Source organism: Cervus elaphus, chromosome 4 (genome assembly GCF_910594005.1).
Source record: "Cervus elaphus chromosome 4, mCerEla1.1, whole genome shotgun sequence".
Taxonomy (NCBI): domain Eukaryota; kingdom Metazoa; phylum Chordata; class Mammalia; order Artiodactyla; family Cervidae; genus Cervus; species Cervus elaphus.
In genome coordinates, this window is record NC_057818.1 from 10,080,581 (window position 1) to 10,102,784 (window position 22,204).

Sequence of the window (22,204 nt, forward strand, 5' to 3'; positions counted from 1 at the left end):
GAGTTAATGTACGAGTGATTAGAAGACTGCCCGGCAGGTAGTAACTACTGCACGGTCCATGGTTTTTGTTGGTAGTGGTCACAGTGGTTTCAGTCAGCTGTGGGTCTATAACAAACTGCCCCAAAGCTCAGTGGCTTAAGCCTGCGACGACTTGTCGTTTTGTTGGTTCTGAGGCTGTTCCTCTCTGGTTGCTGGGGCCTTGCTCACGTGGCGGACAGGTGGTCCTGGCTCTTGGCCTCTGCTCTCTGTGTGGCCTCTCATCCTCCAGCAGGCCCAGCCTGGGTCCTCACATGGCGGTCTCAGAGAAGTGTTTTGAGAGGCAGAAGCAGCAAGGTTTCCTGAGATTTCGACCCTGGGCCTTGCACGGTGTCACTTCAGTCTCGTCCTGTTGATCAGAGCAGGTCATGAGGCCCAGATTCGAGGAGAGGGATATCCTCCTTGGCGGGAGGAGCCGTGAGGCGGGCCGTGCTTCATGGTATGCTCTCCGGCCACGATCGCCACCCTGAGTGTCACCGTCTGATCCCTCGTCCTGGTGCTTCCTCAGTTGCATGCTGTGTGACCACAGCTTCAGTTGACACAGTTGGTCACTCCCTCCTCAAGGCACTTTATCCGTTCGTGTGTTGCGTGACCACAGCTTCAGTTAATACAGCTGGTCACAGTTCTCACGCTGCACCTGCTCTTCTAGAACACTCTAGACGTGAGTGCACTGTTTCAGAGGGTACGGGGTACTTCTCTCCCACGACGCGCTCCCTGAGTGCTTCTGACAGCCCAGGCCGGGCCAGGGCGTTCCCAGTCGCGCCAAGCTCCCTGCTCTTGTGGAGCGCTGAGTCTAGTGTCCCTTACTCTTCAGGGGAGGGAGGGAAAGAGATTCAGTGAGCCTTTGGGGTTGAGAGCGAGCCTGAAAGGAGAAGTCAGGCTCTGGGAGGGAGGGGTGAGATGTGGAGTGCTGGGTGTCATCCCCCCGCTGCCCCTTCCCGCCACGTGACTGGGCCCAGTCACTTCCTCTCTGCGAGCCCAAGCCCTTGATCTGTCAAGCGACGCTTGCCGTCCTTGGCCGGGCGGTGGTGAGGATTCAGCGAGCTGGTGTCTGAAAACCTTTGAGTTGTTCTGACCACTTCCACCTGCAGCGCCTTGGTTTCCTCATTGGTGAGGGCCTTTCTGACTCAGAGGACCTGAGTTGAGTTGAATCCTCACCTCCTGCCTCCCCGTCTGGTCTCCCGTTCCTCCGTCCAGCTCATCATAGTCCTTTCTCATTGCACCGTGGCCTTCTGCCGGGGAGCTTTGTCAGCGTTGTTGACAGTCACTCCTCATTTCTGTGCCCGCTCCATTTGTGTTAGCCCGTGGTGTGGAGGGGGCGTGTTTGTTCTCTTCACTGCTTCAGCGTGCTCCATGATGACTAACATACACCAGCTACACCGTAGACATCGTCTGAGTGGGTGAATGCCATCCTTTCCCTGCCCAGCCTGGGGATACCCTTCCGCTGCAGTGAAATGCAGCTCTGGAGGCCTGAGCTTCAGGAACCATCTGTCCAGCAAGGGCACTGTATCTGCAGACCTCTGTGGTCTGGATGAGAGCCAGGCCAGAGCCACCCATCCGGACCCAGCCTCCGTCAGCCTGGTTGGCACTCACAGGCAGAAGGAAGTGGCTTCCATGAGGGTGCCCCTTGTCATGAGTTTCTATGGAAACCGAAGGCTGCCTACCTCGTCAGCTTGGCATAAGGGAGGAGGATGGAGCTGGTGTTTAGCTAAAGCATGAATGGGGGAGATTTGCTTCCTTTTCCATAAACTAGTGGGGACTCATTGAATTTTTTTTGGTGGGGGAATCTTTGAATCAAAAGTGAAAACAGGGACTTACCTGGTGGTGGTCCAGTGGCTAAGACTCCGAGCTCCCAATGCAGGGGGCCCAGGTTCGATCCCTGGTTGGGGTACTAGATCCCACATGCTGCAGTTAAGAGTTCACATGCTGCAGCTAAAGATCCTGCATGCTGTGAGTAAGACCCAGCGCAGCCAAATAAATAAAGAAAGAAAAGTAAAAAGAAGTACAGGTTTTTAGTGGGAATTTAGGGTATACCCCATCATTGTTTCATTTTATTTTTCCAGCCCTTTCATAAGCAGGAATACCTCCTCTGATTTGCAGATGAGGAAACTGAGGCTCAGGTCCAGTGACTTGTTCGAGACCACACAGCAAGGGGATGGCAGCGGTGGGATCCAGTTCCTGGCCGGCCTGCCCCTGGGGTTTAGCAGGGGGACGGCAGGGCTTCCGAGTGGAGCACAAAGACCTATCTGGGTGCATGGCTGCTTCTGGGGACACGTGGAGGGTGACCTGTGTCCCTTTTAGAGCAGATGGTCTGGCAGAATTGTCAGGAGGGTCTCACATGAGCCCCCTTATACTGCCAGGCTCACAGAAGTTAAGGATCAGGCCCAAGACGTCCAGGAAGCTCCAGACTGAACCCAGGACACCTCCTGACTCCTCTCCACGCTTCCTTGGGGAAGGCGGTCATCCGAGTCATCTCAGGAAGGCTGGATGACCTCCCACTTGAGTTTAAAAAATTACACTGAGGGTAGCTTTATTTTCCACTTTACAAGTGAAGAAATTTTCATTGTAGAACCTTTGGCAGGTACAGAAAAACCCAGATAAAAGAAAAATATCTCCCATTGCCTGTGATCTAGGCATCCGCTCAGGAACCAAGCTAGTATTTGGTTGCTTCTCTGTGAAGATATGATGTTTCATGTCTAAGGGTTATGATCTCCTGGGAGATAGCTGTGCCTGGTATTTAAAACATGGGCTTTATTGAGGGGTAATCTGCATGCAGTGCAGTACTCCCATTTTAAGTATGTGGTTTGGTGCACTCTGACACACGTGCACACGTGTAATCACCACCCCCGATCACCCCAGAGAGCTCCCTCTTGTTCCTCTGCCGTCAGTACCCCCGCCCCGCCCCACTCCTGCCCCAGGGAGCTCCTCATCTGCCTTCTTTCCATCCTTAGCTTGTTTTGTGTGTGTGAGAATTTCACGTAAATGGAACCCTACAGTCTGTGCTCTTTGGTGGTCAGCTGCTTCCACTCAGCATGATGTTCTTGAGGTTCATGCGTGTCGTCGCAGGCCCTAGTAGCCTGTTCTTTCCTACTGGTGAATGGTATTCCACCCACCCTTCTGATGGATGACCTAGGGCACCTCAGTTTCCCCTTCTGTAAAATGGGGGGAAATAGGTTCACTCTGCTGGGTCACTGTGAGGATTTAATGATTGCTGTGGGTGATGCGAAGACTGCTTGGCCCATGGCAAGTGCTAAATGACAGGGGTTGTTCCTGAGAGTAATAATGGGTTCAGTTACCTGTTGCTTGTAACAAACTACCCCAGAAACTGAGTGGTAAACATAGGGGGCGTTTTCAGCGTGAGGAGCTTTTGAATAATATGAACGATTGAATAAAGTCGGCATGCATCTTGGCAACAGGCTAACAGGCAGATGCTGCCGCTTTGAACACGGGCGGGTTTTGTTTGGAGGTGGGTCCTGGGGGCTCTGATCTGCTCAGTACCGGCCCTGCTTCTCACCCTGCGTCCTGCCCTGTGCCTGGCTCTGGCCCTGCTGAGACGACCCACCAACTTGCCTCATTTGGGCCTCAGGAAGTGGCCTCTGTAGAAAAAAAAAAAAAATGTATAAGCAGCGGGTGGTGGTGAGCTTTAGGCCAAGAAAGCAGATCACTGGAGCGCAAAGCCCCAAAATAGATCTTTCTCTGCTGAGTCTCCAAGCCAGTGGAGGCAGTGGTGAATGCTTTGCATAATTTCCTACCCGAAAGGAAAGGTTTTTACTGTGAACAACTTTTGGGGACCAAAAGGGGAAAAAAAAATCTCAGGAAGATCCCAGTTTTTTTCTGAGGAGCCCAGAGTAAGAGGCCTGAATCGTAATCCCAGATGCACCATCACCAGGCTGTGGGTTCTTGGGCAGGTTCCTTAACCTGTCTGGGCCTCACTTTTCCTCTGTGCTCACTGGCAGTGATGAGACCAGGCTCTCAAGCGTGCATGCAGAGCACCTTGCCCTGCGTTTGACACGTGGTGGGCTGCTGCAAGTAGGAAGTATCCTTTTTTTTTTTTTTACCCTCTTTTCTTGTCCCAGCACTTGGGCCTTGGTGTCTGTAAATGTGGTAGGCATGAGGGGGAGGGGTAAGCTTCGGCTTTCCTAGGAAAGTACTTGCAAGGGTGCCTTTGAAGTAATGCCCTCCTCCTCTGCAGGTCGCTGATAGGGAGAGTTGAAAGGCAGAGCTTTAACAGTGGCCCAGATGTCCCAGAACTTGTGGACGTGTTCCTTTCTGTGGTAGCAGCGCCTTTGCTGATGGGGTTGAGTTAAGCATCTTGCCATGGGAAGGTCATTCTAGATGATCTGTCTACGGGGCGGTGGGGATGGGGGTCCAGTGTCATCACAAGGGTCCTTCTAAGTGCGAGGTCAGAGTTCACAGAGATGTGGGAGGAGCAGGGGTTGCAGAGATGTCCTGGAGGAAGGGGCCACGAGCCAAGGCGTGCAGATGGCCAGGCCCCTGGATGCTGAGAACAGTGTGGGTAGATGGATTCTCCCCGCAGGCCCCCAGACAAGACCAGCCCTCAGCCCAGTGAGACTGCTCGCGACCTTGGGACAGAAGGAGCGTCAGTGTCTGTCGCTGCCAGCCGCTCCAGCTGCAGCCGTTTGTCACAGCAGCCATGGGAGACTCGCACAGCCCGCCAGGTCCGTGCTGTGATGTCTCCGTAGGAAGGTGGCCTCCGAGGTGGTGGCCCCTGTGCCCGTGTGTAAGCGTCTCCCTTTCTGACTCGGATGGACTGCTTTGGTCAGGCCTGTGGGACTTGAGATGCTCTGGCCTCTCTGGGGCCCGGCCTCGGCCCCTGTGGTCAGGCGGCCACGAGCCTCCCCCCGAGCTGGGGGCGCTGCTGCAGACGGGCTTCCTCTCTCCAGCAGGAAGAGAAACGAGCCGAGCGGCGTCGGGGGCCAGCTTGCTGTGTGCTGCCTCCGCCCGCCGGCGCGCCGGGGTCCAGGTGGGGTGGGAGGGCACTCTGATGTCCGGTGTCCTCTGACGCGGGCGCCTCTCTCTGCCCGGTGTGGGTCTGTGGGTAGTCTTTTAAATGATTGTTTTATTGTGATGTGGCACCACCCGGCCCCTGGAGGTGTGAGTGTCAAGGCCAGCCTCCGTGGAGGCGCAAGAGTGGGGCTGCAGAGCTGGCCGCCGCTCTCTGCGAGAACCCTGTTCGGGTCCGTCTTGGGCAGTCTTGGTGGTTTTCCTCATGTCCCGCTTGTGTGAGGTGCTAGGCCGTGGTGGGCATTCCAATGTAGTAATCATTGTTCTAATGAAGGAGCAGCCCCAAGGCTGAGAAATGAGGCGCGTGCCATGGCTGGGTCATCTCACTGGTTGTGAGATGGACATCGTGTGACCTTTGCCCTTTTGGTCCTTTCCAGGATACCCCTGCCCCCGCCACCGAGTGGGCAGAATAGTGGTCCTCAGTGATGTCCAGGTTCTAATCCCCGGAACCTGTGGATACGTGACTGATGTGGTAAAAGGGACTTTGCAGGTGTGATTAAGTTAAAGCGCTTGAGATGGGAGATGATGCTGGACGATCCCCGTGGGCCCGTGTCATCACCAGGATCTGTAAAAGGTGGAAAAGGGAGGTAGAAGGTCAGAGTCAGAGAGAGGCTGAGAGATTCTGGCCTTGATCGAGGAAGGGTCCACAGCCAAGGGATGAGGCGGCCCCAGAAGCTCAAAAAGGCGAGTGTTCTGCCCAGAGCCTCCAGGAAGGGCAGCCCTGGCCACACCTGCTTTGGAATTCTGGTCTGTATTGTTTTAAGCCTCTAAGTTTGTGGTCAGTTGTTAGAGCAGTAACAGGAAGTGAATACACTCCCAAATACGCATCTCCTTTCAAGCTCTTTCAGACGGGTCCACTTGGTAGAGATTTATCAACCATGATCGAGACACTCTGCTGGGCATCGAGGTGAGCAGGTTGAATACAGCAGGATCCTGTCTCTCAGGGGTTCACAATCTGCGGGGGAGATGGGCAAGGGGTGATGACGCCTGAGTGCAGGGTGCCCTGGAATATTGTCGGGGAAGACATGGAACCACACCCGGGGGAGGGCATGGGAGGGTTGTGGTGAGAGTCATTGGGAGAATCCCTGAACTCGGAGTAGGAATTCTAGAAATGGCCCGTCATCTCTTGGTTATCCCTACTTGGACGAATAGTTAAGTCTTTTAAGCTGAAACTGTTCAAGATGGAATTTGTCACCAAAAAAAAAAAAAAGCAAAAAACCAAACTTGAGGCTGCCTTCGTTTATTTATTTCTGTTCGGCTGCACTGGGTCTTGGTCGCTGCACACGGGCTTTCTCCAGTTGTGGCGAGTGGGGGCCGCGCTTTGTTGCTGTGGGTGAACCTCTCGTTGCAGTGACTTTGGTTGCTGCAGAGCACCCGCCTAGGCACTCAGGCTTCAGGGGTTGTGGTGTGTGGGCTCAGTCATGGTGGCTCTCAGGTGTTGGAGCACGGATAGGCTCAGTAACTATGGCCCAGCGGCTTAGCTGCTCTGTGGCCTGTGGGGTCTTCCCGGACCAGGGATGGATCCCACGTCCCCAGCATTGGCAGGTGGATTCCTATCCCACGGCGGAGTCCCAGGGCCTCCTTCTTTAAAGCCTACTCCGCGCTTCCCCACCTCGGTGAGAGGCTGTCCACACCCACCCAGCAGCCCACACCAGACACCCAGCCCACACCAGACAAACTGACTCCGCTGGCTCCTCCGCTTCCGATACCAAAGCCACCCCCGAGGGCTGTGGGTTTGTCCCCGTCTGGAGGTCCTTTCCCTGCCTGCCAGGTTCCCGGCACTGAGATCCAGGGTCAGAGATGCAGGAAATGGAGAAAAACCTGTATGACTGCCTCCCTCATACAGGTAGCGGAGGCCCCAGGGGTCACGGCCAGAGGGCGGGCCCGAGGACGGACTTCCCGGGTTGAGGCCCCAGCTCTGCACTTAATGTGCTCGTGGACAGTCACTCTGTCGTGTCCGACTCTTTGTGACCCCGTGGACTGTGGCCCTCCAGGCTCCTCTGTCCATGGGGTTCTTCCGGCAAGAACACTGGAGTGGGTTGCCACTTCCTTCCCCAGGGGATCTTCCCGACCCAGGGATTGAACCCACGTCTCCTGGGGACTCTTCACCACTGCTCCACCTGGGCAGCCCAGCAGCGTGCTCCTGAGGTCACATCACTTCATTTCGAGTGGCCCAGCCTCCTCACTGATAAAATGGTAATAGAAGTAGTACTGATGTCCCAGGGATGTCATGGAATTAAACGTGTTAAAGTGCAGAAAGCACTTAGAATGACACCCTCCGTAAATGGTGGAGAAGCACTGAAGATCCTCACAGCAGTGGCCACTTTCTAACTGTGTCTTCTGAGGGGTCTTACGACCGCTATCCTTGGTGCCTTTATCAGTCCTCACTGTGCCTTTATAAAGCCTCCCCATTTTACAGATGGGGAAACTGAGTCTCACAGAGTACCCTGACCTTCCTGAAGCCACTTAGCTGGTAAAACTGCTGTGATTTCTTCCAGTATGTCTCAGTGCGGCCTGGGACCATTTTCAGCACCTCTTGGGTGTTTTGAAGGTTTCTTCCTGTAACCACTTGGAAGTCTGGATCTTACTACTGGAGAAGAGCAAAACCAGGCTCCTGCTTCCTGTGGATTAGTTGACTGACACCAGGGAACTTGGCCCTGAACTCCTCTCTAGATGCTACCTCCTCAGTCCCCGAAGATAGCAGTCCCCAACCTTTTGTTAATTTATTTATTGTTTTGGTGGGGAAGGGGCTGTGCTGGGTCTTCACAGCTGTGCGGAGAGCAGGCGCTACTCTCTCATTGCAGTGCATGGGCTTCTCATCGCAGTGGGGACCGCTGGGCTAAGGAATTGCCTCGTAATCTACAGACTCTCTGTCACCATGTTTGTGAGGTCTCTAGATGCCTTTCGCTGTGACCTTGTGCTGAAATCAGACTCACTGGACGTTTTCCGGGACCTCATAGATGAGATGTGTGGGAAGGAGCCTGGTGAATTCACGTCTACTGCAGTTAGAAAGGGTCTGTGTTGTTTGGGAACTCTGGCTACTTCTGTACTTCTGTGTCAATTAAGTTTTCAGACCCCAAAATAGAACTTTGCATTTATTCTTTTAAAATTCCACCTCCTCCATTCCAGATGGGGGAACCAGAAACTCGTCTGCTTGTAGGAGGCTGGGCAGGTGACCTACCTAAGAGAACCGGACAGGGTCTAGGGGATGAGTGACGGCATACCTGGGCTGCAGAGACGTGAGGGCGGGTGGGAACCGTGGTGCCCGGCGTGCGAGATGGGCAGATCATGCCCAGTGCTGCAGGCTCAGGGTCAACAGACCTGCGGCTGAAAACGCTGGTCATCACTGTGAAATCAGCTCAGTTTTAAAAAGTGCTGACTCATTTAAACAAATAAATAAGCAACATGGCCTTGTCCTACCTAAACATGTCTGCAGCCAGATGCAGCCCCCAGCCAATGAATGTAAACTCTGTTTTAGACTATTGAGGATCAGTTCAGTTCAGTCTAGTTGCTCAGTTGCGTCCAACTCTTTGCGACCCCATGGACTGCAGCACGCCAGGCTTCCCTGTCCATCACCAGTTCCCGGAGCTTGCTCAGATTCATGTCCATCGAGTCGGTGATGCCATCCAACCAGCTCATCCTCTGTCATCCCCTTCTCCTCCTGCCTTCAATCTTTCTCAGCATCAGGATCTTTTCCAGTGAGTCAGTTCTTCACATCAGGTGGCCAAAGTATTGGAGCTTCAGCATCAGTCCTTCCAATGAATATTCAGGACTGATTTCCTTTAGGATGGACTGGTTTGATCTCCTTGCAGTCCAAGGGATTCTCAAGAGTCTTCTCCAACACCATAGTTCAAAAGCATCAATTCTTTGGTGCTCAGCTTTCTTTATGGTTTAACTCACATCCATACATGACTACTGGAAAAATCATGGCTTTGACTATACAGACCTTTGCTGGCAAAGTAATGTCTTTGCTTTTTAATATTCTGTCTAGGTTAGTCATAGCTTTTCTTCCAAGGAACAAGTGTCTTTTAATTTCATGGCTGCAGTCACCATCTGCAGTGATTTTGGAGCCCAAGAGAATAAAGGCTCTCACTTTCCACTGTTTCCCCATCTATTTGCCATGAAGTGATGGGACCAGATGCCACAATCTTAGTTTTTATAATGTTGAGTTTTAAGCCAGCTTTTTCGCCGTTTTTACTGTTCTGTGGCAGGTGGTGCCTCCTCCTTTATTTCAGCCACAATTTTGATCAGTGTGTTCTTGGGGTCCACAGAGGAGCCTGGGAAGACATGCTGGTGTGACCTTAAGCAAGTTACAGATCTCCGAGACTCGGCTGGCCTGTACAACACCAGCCTTCCAGAGCTGCTGTGACAGCTCAACTTGCATGTTTCTCGAGCATGAAAGGTGTGTTACATACAAGGTTTGAGTAAGGTGGAGTTCTTTTTTTTTTATAAGGTGGAGTTCTTTCCCATCTGTTTGCATTCCTTTTCTTTTCCACGTTTGGATTAAAATTTTTGAAACAAGGAGCCCACAACGGCCCAGTGCCCTTTTGGTTCATCACTAGAGACCTGTTTTTAGGGAGACATTGCAAGTCGCCCGGGATCTCTGTGTGGGCTTCACGTTGTGTGTGTTGCTCTTGTTCAGACTTGACTCCAGGTCTGGAGATGCACTTGGCAGGGTGGTCTAAAGGGAAGAGTGATCGCTGCAAGAGAAGGGATTCTGAATCCTGGCACGTGCCAGAGAGCTGTGTTTTTAACATGAATTGGATGTGTTTAAATAAAAAAAGGGCAAGGAGGCAGGGTGTTGATGAGGACCAGAGTGGCTGGAAGGGAGGTCAGTGAACTATGGGCATGTGGCCTTTATAGAGACTCTTCTGTGTCGACTATGTGTTTGTAAGCTTTTAAAAAATTTTTTTTATTTTGGGCTACGCTGGGTCTTTGCTGCTGAGAGTCGTCTTTCTCTGGTTGCAGTGAGTGGGAGCTACTCTTCATCGTGGTGCACAGACTTCTCCTTGCAGTGGCTTCTCTTGTTGAGGAGTGCAGGCTCGGTAGTTGTGGCGAATGGGCTTAGTTGGGATGGGCGGCATGTAGAATCTTCCCAGACCAGGGATCAAACCTGTATCCCTTGCATTGGCAGACAGATTCTTATGCACTGTACTGCTGGGGAAGTCCTGTAGGCTTTTTAAATTTTTTATATTTGAAATTGTTGTCGTTGTTTAGTTTCTCAGTCATGTCCGACTCTTTGCAGCCCCATGGACTGTAGCCGGCCAGGCCTCTCTGTCCATGAGATTTTCCAGGCAAGAAGAGTGGAATGGGTTGCCATTTCCTTCTCCAATTTGAAATAACACACGTTAAATATTCAGTATAATGAATGATTACAAGATGAACTACCATGTCACCATCAAATTGAGACCAAGAACATTGCAATTCCCAGAAGTTTCCTGTGTATTGTCCCGATCACCGGTCCTCCCTTGCCAACTAGCTCTTCACTTTTCTGTATAGTTTGACCAGCTATGTACACAGTGGGGTTTTCCATTTAATTTTTTTTTTTTTTTTTGCTTTTGTCACTCAGGAAATCTCCAATTCAGTTGACACAGGCAGTCTAATCTGCCCTTTTTGCTGGTTGCATAATAACCCATGGTGTGGCGGAACCACAGGTAGATCACCTATTCCTCCACCTTCACTGTGTGGTCAGGTTTTTGTTTTTTGTGCTAGCCGCTGTAAATGTTGAGATAAAGGGGCCGTATTGGTACAAAAGCATTACCTGCTTACTGTGCCAAGCTCAAACAATGCAAGTGAAGGAAAAACTGTTCTGTCCTTCTCCCGCATCTTGGAGGTAACCAGTATTAACCATTTAGTGTAAATTTTTTACGTCTTTCCTGTGTGTGTATGTGTCCATACACACACTGACGTGCATAAGTTTTTTAAGTTATTTATTTGGCTGTGTCAGTTCCTAGTTGCGGCATGCGGGATCTTCCATAGCAGCGCATGGGCTCTCTAGTTGTGGCGAGCGGCTGCGGAATGCATGGGCGCAGCAGTTGCAGCACATGGGCTGATTGATCCACGGCATGTGGGATCCTAATTCCCCAGCCAGGGATTGAACCCACGTCCCCTGCATTTCAAGGCGGATTCTCAACCACTGGACCACCAGGGAGGCCCCTGTACCTAGGTTTAGATACAGTTTTCTAAGCAGAAGCAGGACCACACGATGCCTGTTGTTCTGCGGCTTGCCGTTTCCCTTAACCGTGCTCTGGGCAGCTTTTGCATCAGGACACGCGGGTCTGTTCCATTCTTTTTTCACAGCTGCCTGGTATTCCAGACAGTGGCTGTGCTGTTGTTCTTTAACTCACGTGCCCCACTGGTGGACAGGAGGGCACCATTCAGAATAGAGACCCCCTGTACCAGCATCTGCATGCACCTGTGCTGCTATTTCTGCAGGATGGGTTCTTGGAGGTGGAATTCCTGGGCGTGCACATTGAACATTTTCATAGATTGTGTCATATTTTCTCACCAGCTGCAGCCTGGTTTTAGAGGAATCATTGAATGAATTCTCTGCTATGAATATTGACTCTCTTAATGGTGTCTAGACTCAGGAATAGATTGTCACAGAATCTGGGTTTTAGTGATGCTGAGGGCACGTGCCTTAGCTCTGCCCTTTTTCCTGCTTCTGTGCTTCTTATTCATTCATGAGCTTTGATTTAATTATTTTAATAAATACATGTTTGAGGTTTTTTTTTTTTAATTTGTTTATTTATTTGACAACATTGGGTCTTAGTTGTGGCATGCAGGATCTCTAGTTGTGGTGTGTGGGATCTGGTTCCCTGACCAAGGATCGAATCCTGGCCCCCCGCATTGGCAATGTGGAGTCTTAGCCACTGGGGATGTCCCAAGATTCTTTTTTGTCAAATGTCAAAGGGCTATAAATCCCTCTGTCAGTTCTCCCAGAAATAACCATTTTGTGATGGTATGTACCCTTTTATGTCTTAAAATTTCTATACCCTGGGGTAACTGGAATCACAGGAACCCGTGACAATTGACTTGTGTCTTTTAAATAAGTCATTACCATTTGTATAACTTTTCAAACTTTTGCAGCCTTTTCCCTGCTCAGCGTTTCTTGAAGCTAAGTGTTTTTGAGGCTGTGTTTTCGTTCACTTATGGCTGTGCAGGTCTTCGTTGCTGCCTGTGGGTTCTCTGTAGCTGTGGTGAGCAGGGCCGCTCTGGTGCAGCTCCGGCTTCTCACTGCAGGGGCTTCTCGGTGTGGAGCTCGGGCTCCATAGTTGGGCACATGGGCTCAGTTGCCCTGTGGAATGTTGGCTCTTCCTGGCACGGGGACCGAACCCATGTGCCTTGTGTTGGCAGGCCGACCCCTAACCACTGGACCACCGGGGAAGTCCTGGAATATTTTTTTTGATTTACAGAGGTGTTGCAAAGATACACCGAGTTCCCATGTGCCTTTCTCCCAGGCTGCCACCTTCTGTTGTGTGATGAATTTGCCCAAACCAAGAAACTAACATTGGTGAATGACTATTACCTAAATTCCAGACTTTATTTGGAGCTTAGCAGCTTTTCCACAAATGTTCTTATTCTGTTCCAGGATCCATCTGGAGCAGCCCCTTGCATTGAGTTGTTTTGATTTATCCATGTTGTTATGTATAGGTCTGTTTTTTTAATTGATGGAGAGGGATCCATTGATGATGAGAGCCCGTTTGCTCGCATTTCCAGTGTTGAACTCGGACGTTGATTCTGTTTCCCTTCTGCAGTTGTGGGTCGCACTGCCCTCAGCACAGGTGGGGTTTCTTGTGGGTGGATGGACACTGGGAGGTGGATTCGCCAGGTGGGAGGGAGACTGTTTGTAGTGTGATTGCTGGTTGCCAGGTCACTCTCCAGGGTCCTTGTTCTGCCTCTTGGCTGAGTTCCCTCTTTGGTGCCAGGCGCTGAATGCTGTGGACACAGAAATGAGGGAGACAGCTTTTTAGTAGATGTCCATAAATCATGGCAAGGCCATCCAGTGTGGGTCGCAGCTGACCCCAGAGGACCCTAGAAGAGCTGGGTGGACGGTGGAGAGGGCTGAGAAAGGTGTTGGGATGGGGCTCCAGGCAAGTGGGCTGACCGACTGGACCGAGGCGGGGTGGTGTGATCGGACTGTCCAGGCGGGGGAGGGGAGGTGAGCAGGCACGGGGGGCCACGGCGCTCCGGGGGCGCATGCCGTGCGTCCATAGCGCCCTCCTGCTCCTCACGCCAGGAGCTGGGTGGAGTGCAGGACAAAATGCACCCAGGCCCCCCTTGGTTCCTTTGTACTTGCTGTTTGCTTCTTTTTTTAATTTAAAATTTTATTTTATATTGGAGTATAGCCAATTTACAGTGCTGTGATAGTTTCAGGTGAATAGCAAAGGGAACTCAGCCGTGCATCCATTCTCCCCCAAACTCCCCTCCCATCCAGGCTGCCACGTAGCATTGAGCAGAGTTCCCTGTGCTACACAGTGGGCCTTGTTGGTGTCCCATTTTAAATACAGCAGTGTGTACATGTCCATCCCCCGAACTCCCTAACCATCCCTTCCCCCCATCCTCCCCCTGTTGTTTGATCTAGATGTCCGTGTGGCTCTGGCCTCGCTTCCTTCGGGCCGCAGTCTAGAGGGCATCTCCTTGGAGCTTCTCCGCTGCCCGTCACCCACCAGGCCTCACCCTGTGCTTCTGTGCTCAGTCGGGCCTGACTCTTGGCGACCCCAGCCTCCTCTGTCCGTGAGATTCTCCAGGCAGGAGTCCCGGGTAGAAAAGGTTGCCGTGCCCTCCTCCAGGGGATCTTCCCGACCCAGGGATCAAACCCACGTCTCTTGCATCTCCTGCATTGGTAGGTGGGTTCTTAACCGCCGCGGCACCTGAGAAGCCCCGGGCCTCACTCTGTTTTGGTTTAATTCTTGTAGCCCTTCTAGCTGGCAGGCATACTGTTGTTGTTCAGTCATTCAGTCATGTCCGACTCTTTGAAATCCCATGGATGGTAGCACTCCAGGCTTCCCTGTCCTCCACTATCTCCTGGAGTTTGGTCAGACTCATGTCCATTGATCTGTTGATGCCATCCTGGATGGCAGATATAATACATGTGGATTTATCTGTCAGCCTCCTTAGAGTGTGCTTCCTTGAGGGCAGGGATTTGGTCTGTTTGGATCTCCAGCCCCCACCCCGGACCCCAGGGTGCCGGGCCCTGGACCCTCGGCACCCCTGCCGACGGGATGAGTGGCTGGGTGGCTGGGTGTTCCCCTCGCTGGGGTGACCTGAGATGACAGCATTGAGCGTTTAGCACTGGTCAGATGCAGCTGTGTTGTGAGCTGTCTTCTCCTTCAATCCCCCCATCCCCTCTGTGAGCCCGGCCCAACTTATGGTGTCTCTTCTCTGCAGAGGGGGTGGGAGCTGGTGGGGCTGTGGGTGGTGTGACTGTGGGGCAGGGACTTGGCCATCCGCTGACCCGAGCTCCGGCTGGGAGCCCGGGCTGACTCCCTGGCAGATGCTGCAAAGAGGAGGCAGGCTGCGGGTTTCCGCTCTGGGCTGTGAAGGCAGACAAGAGCTTGTAGCCCTGGGCGGGACATGGGATCCTTGTGCCGGGAGGACACGGGTGGACCTGCCTGGCCTGGAGTGCTGGGGGGACCCTCTGGCCCCCATCCTGCCCTCTCCGAAGGGGAAGGAAGACTCTCACCTTCTAGCTCGTTGTAACAGGAACTGCCACCTCCCACCCCCCCAGCCTTGGTTTGCAAAACTCTGAGCCTGGTGGGGAAATGAAGGGCTGGCTCGCTAACCACAGTGAAAACTCATTTGCAAAGGCAAAGCAGGGGCCGCAGGGCCCTTCTCTGCCCTGGCAGAAGGGACCCACATCTGTAGGCAGCTGTCTTGCTGGGGCGGCTCATGCCCCACCATGGGGCCTGAGAGCCTTGAGATAGCTAATGGATTGTGGGCTTTGTCATCTTTCAGCCTCAGTCTTCCCCTCTGTTAAATGGGAGTAATCATGATAATATCATGGTGGTCCGATGGCTGCTCGGAGGAGGAGATGCACGCAGCACCTGACACCCTGTTCCTCCTGGGGGGTTCTTGGCATCATTCCTGGGGTGCTAACAGACAGTGGGCACCCCTCTCCTGGCCTGTGCTCCAGGCGGTAGCTGCTTTTTAGGAATAATCCTCAGGTGGAGCAACCAGGGGGGAAAGGGATATTTCCTGATGCATGCTTCCCTTTTCCTGTTTGAGCAGACCTGGCCAGTTTAGTCAAGCTCCCATGGGGCAGTCTGACATTGATTCAACGGAGGGCGTTGTGAGGGTCAGACCTCATGCCTGCAAAGCTGAACAAGGAGGCCAAGCTGGACCTCCCGCCTTGGGACCAGCAGGGGAGCCCGCGGGTGCCCAGTGAGCACCCCCACATCCCATGCCCAGAGGTTCGGCGTCCCCACCAGTAACTCTCTGGAGGCTCCCAGGGGGCCCAGCTCTCCCGAGGCCGGGGCCGGGTCAAGGCCGTAGCAGTAAAGCAGAGCAGCGAGTCATTACCGAAAGTGTGGTGAGAACCAGGAAAGGGGAAGTTGAGAAGAGGAAGGGAAGGCCTCCCAGAGGAGGGGGCATCGACTCGGGGCCCAGCCAGATGAACACTGTTTCCTGCTCCCCGGCTGCGTTCACCCTCCGGGGCCCCGGGTCGGCTCCGGAAAGAGCCGGGCCTTCCCTTGCAGGCTGCCCACGTCCCTCGGGGCCCTTCCCTCTGACCGTGGCTCCGTCGGTCAGGTCCCTAGGCACCTGAGCCCCTTTTCTCGCCAACATGGCCCAGGCCCTGCTGGAGGCTGGGAGGGTGTTCTGCTGACGACCCCTGGCCTGTCCTGATCAACAGCAGGGTGAAAAGGGGTTCCTCTGCCATCTCTTCCGGGGACTGAGCTTGGCATTGGGAGCCCTGAATGCTTCTGGCATCTCTCTCCAAAGCCTGTCAAGACTTGCCTTCAAAGAGGTCCCTTGAGTCAGTGTCTGTCCTGTTCACCCCAAAGGTTTTCCTGGAGACCGTCCTGGGAGCAGCCCGCCCCCCGAAACAGAAGTGGGGAGAGGAGAGAGGCAGGCTTCCCTGGGCGGCAGGCTCCCCTGGGCGGCGGGCTGTCTCTGTGTGACACCTCCATGTCACTGCCCTGCTGCCTTTGGCATCACGGTCTGGCCGGCCAGGTGGCCGTGAGGGGCTGACCTCACCTTCTCGAGTTGAGTCTGGAAGATGGGGGGTTGTTCCTGAGGTTGGTGGAGGATTAAGGAGCCAGTGAGCTCAGCTCTGGCAGCTAATAAATATTCCGTAAGAAGGGTCCTGTCTGTTAACTGTCCAGCTCAGGTGTTTTGACCTTGGGTCTTGACCTTGGCAGGGCTCCCCTTTTCTGCTGGTGGAATTGGGGAGCCTGCCTGGGTGGTGCTGGAGTTGGACTGGCAGGGCTTGGACCCGGGTCACCCAACCTGCCAGAGTCTGCTTCCTCCTCTGCAAAACGGGTGCTGGTAACAGTGGCCACTCACCCCTCAGGGCTGCAGGAGGCACCTCTGAGGTGATGGATACCGAGTCTTATTCTTGGCTGGTGTTTGGTGGACGGTGACCTGTCAGAGTGCTGCTGCCTGTGTGTAGGGGTTTTGGGGCCAGGATCCGAGCAAGGGTGTTTCTGAGACGAAGGACCCCGAGGGACACGACTGGGCCGGGGAGATCTGAGCAGGCAAGGGGTCTTCCCAGAAGAGGAGCTGGCCTTCCCTGAGGCGTGGTTAAGAGCACCTGCTGGGAGCCGGACTGCCAGGGTTCAAGTCCTGGCCGCACCAGGGTGGTGGTGACCTCATTTGCTGCCGTTTGGTCGCTCAGTCTTGTCTGACTCTGTGCGACCCCACGGACTGTAGCCCGCCAGGCTCCTCTGTCCATGGGATTCTCCAGGCAAGAATACTGGAGTGGGTTGCCATGCCCTCCTACGGGGGATCTTCCCAACCCAGGGATCAAACCTGCGTCTCCTGCTCGGCAAGTGGGTTCTTTACCACTGGGCCACCTGGGAAGCCTGGTGGTAGCCTTAGAAAGTCATGAATCTCTGCCTTAGTTTCCCCATCTTTGGAACCCAGATGACGATCTCTGGTCTCACGTGCATGTCAGAGTCTCTGGTGTGGTGCCTGGCCAGCCGTACTTGGCGTTTCTATGAATGTGGCTTTCCTGTCCTTTTGTGCCTGTTGGATTTCCACTGAAGCCAAGAGGTCCCTGGTAGAAAGATGAGGGCCAGCATTTTCCATCGAAGGCTTCAACATCAATCCACCTAGTGAATTTTCTCTACACACAGTGGTCAAAGTCGAGATAGTTGTGTATTCTCAGAACCTTTCTTTTTCTGTTTAAAAAAAAAACGATAAGAAAAGAACCATCTGACACAAAGGATGAGCATGTGTTTATGTGTCATGCTGCCTGCCTGAGCCCCTGGACAGAGGAGCCTGAAGGGCTACAGCCCACGGGGTCGCAAAGGGTCGGACATGACGGAGCAACTGAGCATGCACGCACGCTGGTTGGACTGAAGTCAGGGAGGGGTGATGTGATGAGAGGCTGTTGTCACAGGGGAGTTCACGCTGAGTGCTCGGTGCTGAGTGCTCGGGCTCCTCCCGGACGTTCATTGAAATTGTGTTCTTGGCAGCCGTCCTCGACCTCTGCAGAATGAGCGGGCCCCCAGGCTGGGCCCCGTCACGGGCCCCCTGCAGGCCACTTCCTCTGGGTTTGTGACTGGTTATCAGGCAGCCCCATGTGCGTCTATTTGTGGTCCGGCTAGAAATAGTATGGATCCTGGTGGAGGGAGGAATGGTCCACAGGGAGGGGTAAGGGACGCTGTCCCCAGTGCCCCCCGGAGACTGACTCAGCCCCGGGGGCGGGAGCCGGTGCTGGAAACACCATTCCCTCCAGAGCTCTTTTCTGGCCTTTCTGAGCACATCAAGGAGAACATCTGTGTGGTACTAGGACGGTTGGTTTGTTTCTTTCTTATTACTCTGTATTTTTAACTGAAAATTTTATTGAGGTCTTCGAAGGATCGTCTGTATGTGGACTGTGCTGTTTTCCCCAGTACTAATAACATCTTGCAAGGTTGTAATGTGACATCACAGCCAGTTCGCTGGCCCCGATCAGTCCTCAGCCTGTCTTACTCAGATGTCCCCAGTTTCCCTTTTACTTTTAATATTTATTTATTTGGCTGTGCTGGGTCTTAGTTGTGGCATGTGGGATCTAGTTCTCGGACCAGGGATCAAACCTGGGCCCCCTGCATCGGGAGCACAGAGTCTTAGCCACAGGACCACCAGAGAAGTCCCCCAGTTTTCCTTATGCTCTGTGTGCATTTATCTGTTCATTCTGTGCAGTTTTATCCCATGGATAGATCCTGCATCCCCCACCACAGTCAAGATCCCGAAGTTCATTACCATCAGCATCCCTCTTAATAACCACACCCACCTCCATTTCTAAAATTTTGACACATCTCACTTTGAAAGGCAAAGTTTTCTTCAGTAAGCTATAACTTAGCTATGGGAGAAATGCAAGCGAGGTGAGCGTGAGCTCAGATTCACACGTGTCCAGCTCTGGCCACTGTCCCCGGGAAGTGACCGCTGCTGTGCTTCTGTGTCCTTCTGTGAGCCTGAGTGCGATGGACTTGGCCTCACGCCCTCTAATAACTGCTCTGTCCTCTTGTAACTCAGAAGCACCCAAGGATTTGCTTTGGCATCAACTGTTTGTAGGCTGAATTTTAATAATATTGTCCCATTTCTACTGACTGCATTATTTCACAATTCCTATGATATACAAGGACTTCCCAGGTGGCTCAGTGGTAAAGAATCTGCCTGCCAATACAGGAGACTTGGATTTAATCCCTGGGTCAGGAAGATCCCCTGGAGAGGGAAATGGCAATCCACTCCAGCACTCTTGCCTGGAAAATCCCATGGACAGAGGAGCCTGGTAGGCTACAGTCCATGGGGTCACAAAGAGTTGGACATAACTGAGCGACTTCACTAAGACATAGACTCAGGATACTCAGATGAAAAGGCAAGTTGATTTAAAGATAAATATTAGACAAACGGTACCAGCACCATGCCATATGGCAGACTTTACTGAGCTGATAATCAGATGGCATTTGAGAAATAGTGTCAGAAACACACAGGGTTCCAAAAAACTCCAGACCCCAATTGGTCAGTCCAATGAGGGCCTTCTATGCAATTTTGATTCACAGTACTGGGTTTATTTAGGATTCTTTTTGATGTGGACCACTTTTAAAGTCCTCATTGAGTTTGTTACAGTATTGCTTCTGTTGTTTGATGTGGCTTTTTTGGCCATGTGGGATCTTCGCTTCTTGGCCAGGGATGAATCCCCACTCCCTGCATTGGAAGGCAAATATTTAACCACTGGACCACCAAGGAAGCCCCAGTACTGGGTATAAAGCAAAGCAAATTAAAATTTTATTAGGCCACGCACGCATAAAGGAGTGAGTCCTTTCTTTTAATGCCTTAATGATTTTTGTTGTATCTGCATACCACCTGTTTTCTATACCTAATGCATATTTTAAAATCAACTTTTTTAAACTTAAATTTGTATAGAAGGAACTTTGAGCTCACAGTTTAGAGGCTGCTAGATGTGTTTCAGTATGAATTGGAGAAATACACATCACAATTAAGACATGAAAAGAATGTAGGTCCTGTTAAAGTCATCTTCCACATCAGACGCGTAGGATCATTCTCGTTTTGTTTTCAGCAGGAGGGAGGAAACATCAAATTTAAGTGACTCTAAAACAATGAATACTTAAAGAACTGTGTTTGATGTTTTGGCTGGCCAGTTCACAAGGCTTCTCTTTCTGTCATCTTCTCCTGAGTTTGAACACGATGCAGAACTGAGACCCAGGTCGCTCATCACGGGCTATGAGAAGATTTGCTCTGTGTTTGAGCTGCCCCGAGAGTCTGGTTTAGCGCTGCTCTCTGACCCCTGACCTGCTCACCCTGGGCACGGTTGGATGCCCACTCCGAGCCACAGGGAGTGGGGCCGGGCGTGTGGTTCCTGGGGGGTAGGTTGGACCAGAGCTGGATAAGCAGCCTGAGCCGGGCAAGCCAGGTTCCTTAACCCAGACTCTCCTGTCGGAGAGCGTTCCCTCCTCTCTGGGGGAGAGGGAGTCCCCGAGGGTAAGAGAAGGCTGGTCAGTTTCTCCAGGATCACTTCAGACTCTTACACACCCCTAAATTGGCTCTTCAAACATTCCTGCATCGATGCAGAGCTTTCCAGGAGCAGCTCAATGTTTGTCGTTTTTCTGGAAAAGTCTCTGCGTGGAAGCAGGAGGCGGATGTCCTCAGCTGGGTGTCAGCACAGTCTCATCCATTTCGTGTTGCTTTCCTCAAAAAGGAAGGTGAGAGCAGCCCCCCTCACTCCCCATCTCTAGCCTTTAAAATAATTTTTTGAATATTTATTTATTTGGCTGTGATGGGTCTTAGTTGCAGCACGTGGACTCTAGTTCCTCGACCAGGGATTGAACCTGGGCTCCCTGACATTGGGAGTACAGAGTCTTAGCCACTGGACTGTACCAGGGAAGATCCTAAAATAATTTTTAATATCAAAAACTCACCTTTTTGGCATTTTACCAAGTTCTTTCAGGCATATCTACCTATGGGATGGATGTTATTTCCCCATTGCACCTATGAGAAAGTAGACGTCAAGTCAGAATAAAGGAACTTGTGCATAGCTGGGGATGACAGCATGCAACTTGAAGCTGTGTCTCCTCGATTTTTGTGGAGTTGGACTCTTCTGTGCCCCCACGTGCACCTCCTGTAACTGTGTGTTCCGTGGTGCATCTCAGTTATTTATCAAAGTAACCCCGTGCCCTTTGCCTTTTTAAAGCAGGGTCCTTCACTGAGACAGAGCGAAACCACCAGCGGTGGTGAAGGTGTTGCTGAGAGATGCTGTGGAGGAGCGTTCATCCCGACAGCTCAGCTAACCCTGACTCTGAGACCTCCCGGGGGCCACCGCAGTGTTCACTGACTGCCGTTTCATCTCGTTTGCAGAGCAGCTCAGGAAGGGCGCTGCTCTTAGCACTGTGCGTGCAGCTGGAGGGAGAAGGGAACTTGCCCAGGCTCCCAGGTGTCGTTGGGGAGCAGAGCTGGGCTTGGAACCGGGGTCTCTGCAGTGCAGACTCCTCCCAGGGCTTCCCCCTTAACCCACTCACAGGATAACTGCAGCTTGCAGAACCCAGCCGGGATGCACACAGCCTCGAGTAGCCTTCCTTCCCCTTGCTGGGCCGAAGCCCCTGTGTAGACTTGATCTTGTTGCTTTGCGATGTTTAGCTCGGTGGGAGGTTTATGTGCAAATCTGCTCAGGGTCTGTCCCCACTTCCAGCCTCAGAGCTTCCGGGGACGGGGACCGTGCCTGTCAGCTCCTTCCCTGGCACTCAGCAGACTGCTTGCTCCCCACCCAGTTGGTTGAATGACTGAAAGATGGAAAAGGGGACGGTGGGCATGTGCAGGGAGGTGCCCGAGCCTGGTCTGTCTCCTTCCCCTCGGTTATACCTGGAGCTTCCCTGAAGGTGTTTTGTTAAGCTTGTTGGCAGGTGGTGCCACCTGAGGTTGGGCAAGGAGATGGGGAGGAGGCCAGGCGAGCGCAGGAGGAGGTGCCAGGCATGGGGGCAGCCTGAGAGCGGCCCAGAGTCAAGAGTGAGAGGAGGAAGGAAACAGGAGCCGAGAAACAGGGTCATGGGGCAACCGACGCGGGGCACAGAAACCCCAAGCGCGCGCCTGCAGGTGATGGGTGAGTAGTGGTGGCTGGACGTGGGGAGACCCGGGGTGATGCCGGGAAGGGGGCTGTGCAGACCTCGCCCCTGTGGCTGTGTCGTCTCGCTTCTTCAAGCCGGAAGCGCGGCTGCGGAGCCTGACCACACGAGCCCCGCCGGCCCGGGCCCCGGCCCCCGGAGCCCACTCGGTAGTCGAGTCTGTGCTCTGCCTTAGCCCTTGGCCAAAACTCCCGCCCACACAGGTCAAGGTCCCCCGGCCGCCGCCCATCACCCTTCCCGTGAGTCACCCCTACTGTCAGCAACTTGGTGGGAACCTCTTTCTTTTTGAACCTCTTCTCACACTTTTACACACACATGCACACACATCCTTAGCTGAGCCTCGCGCATCCCTGAAGACGCAA

The 22,204-nt window shown here is 52.9% G+C and overlaps 1 protein-coding gene across 3 annotated transcripts in view; it reads left to right on the forward strand.

The window, feature by feature from the left end:
• Positions 1-22,204, forward strand: part of PLCG2 (phospholipase C gamma 2) — a 166,756-nt gene that overhangs the window by 33,148 nt on the left and 111,404 nt on the right. The gene's annotated exons all lie outside the window — the stretch shown is intronic.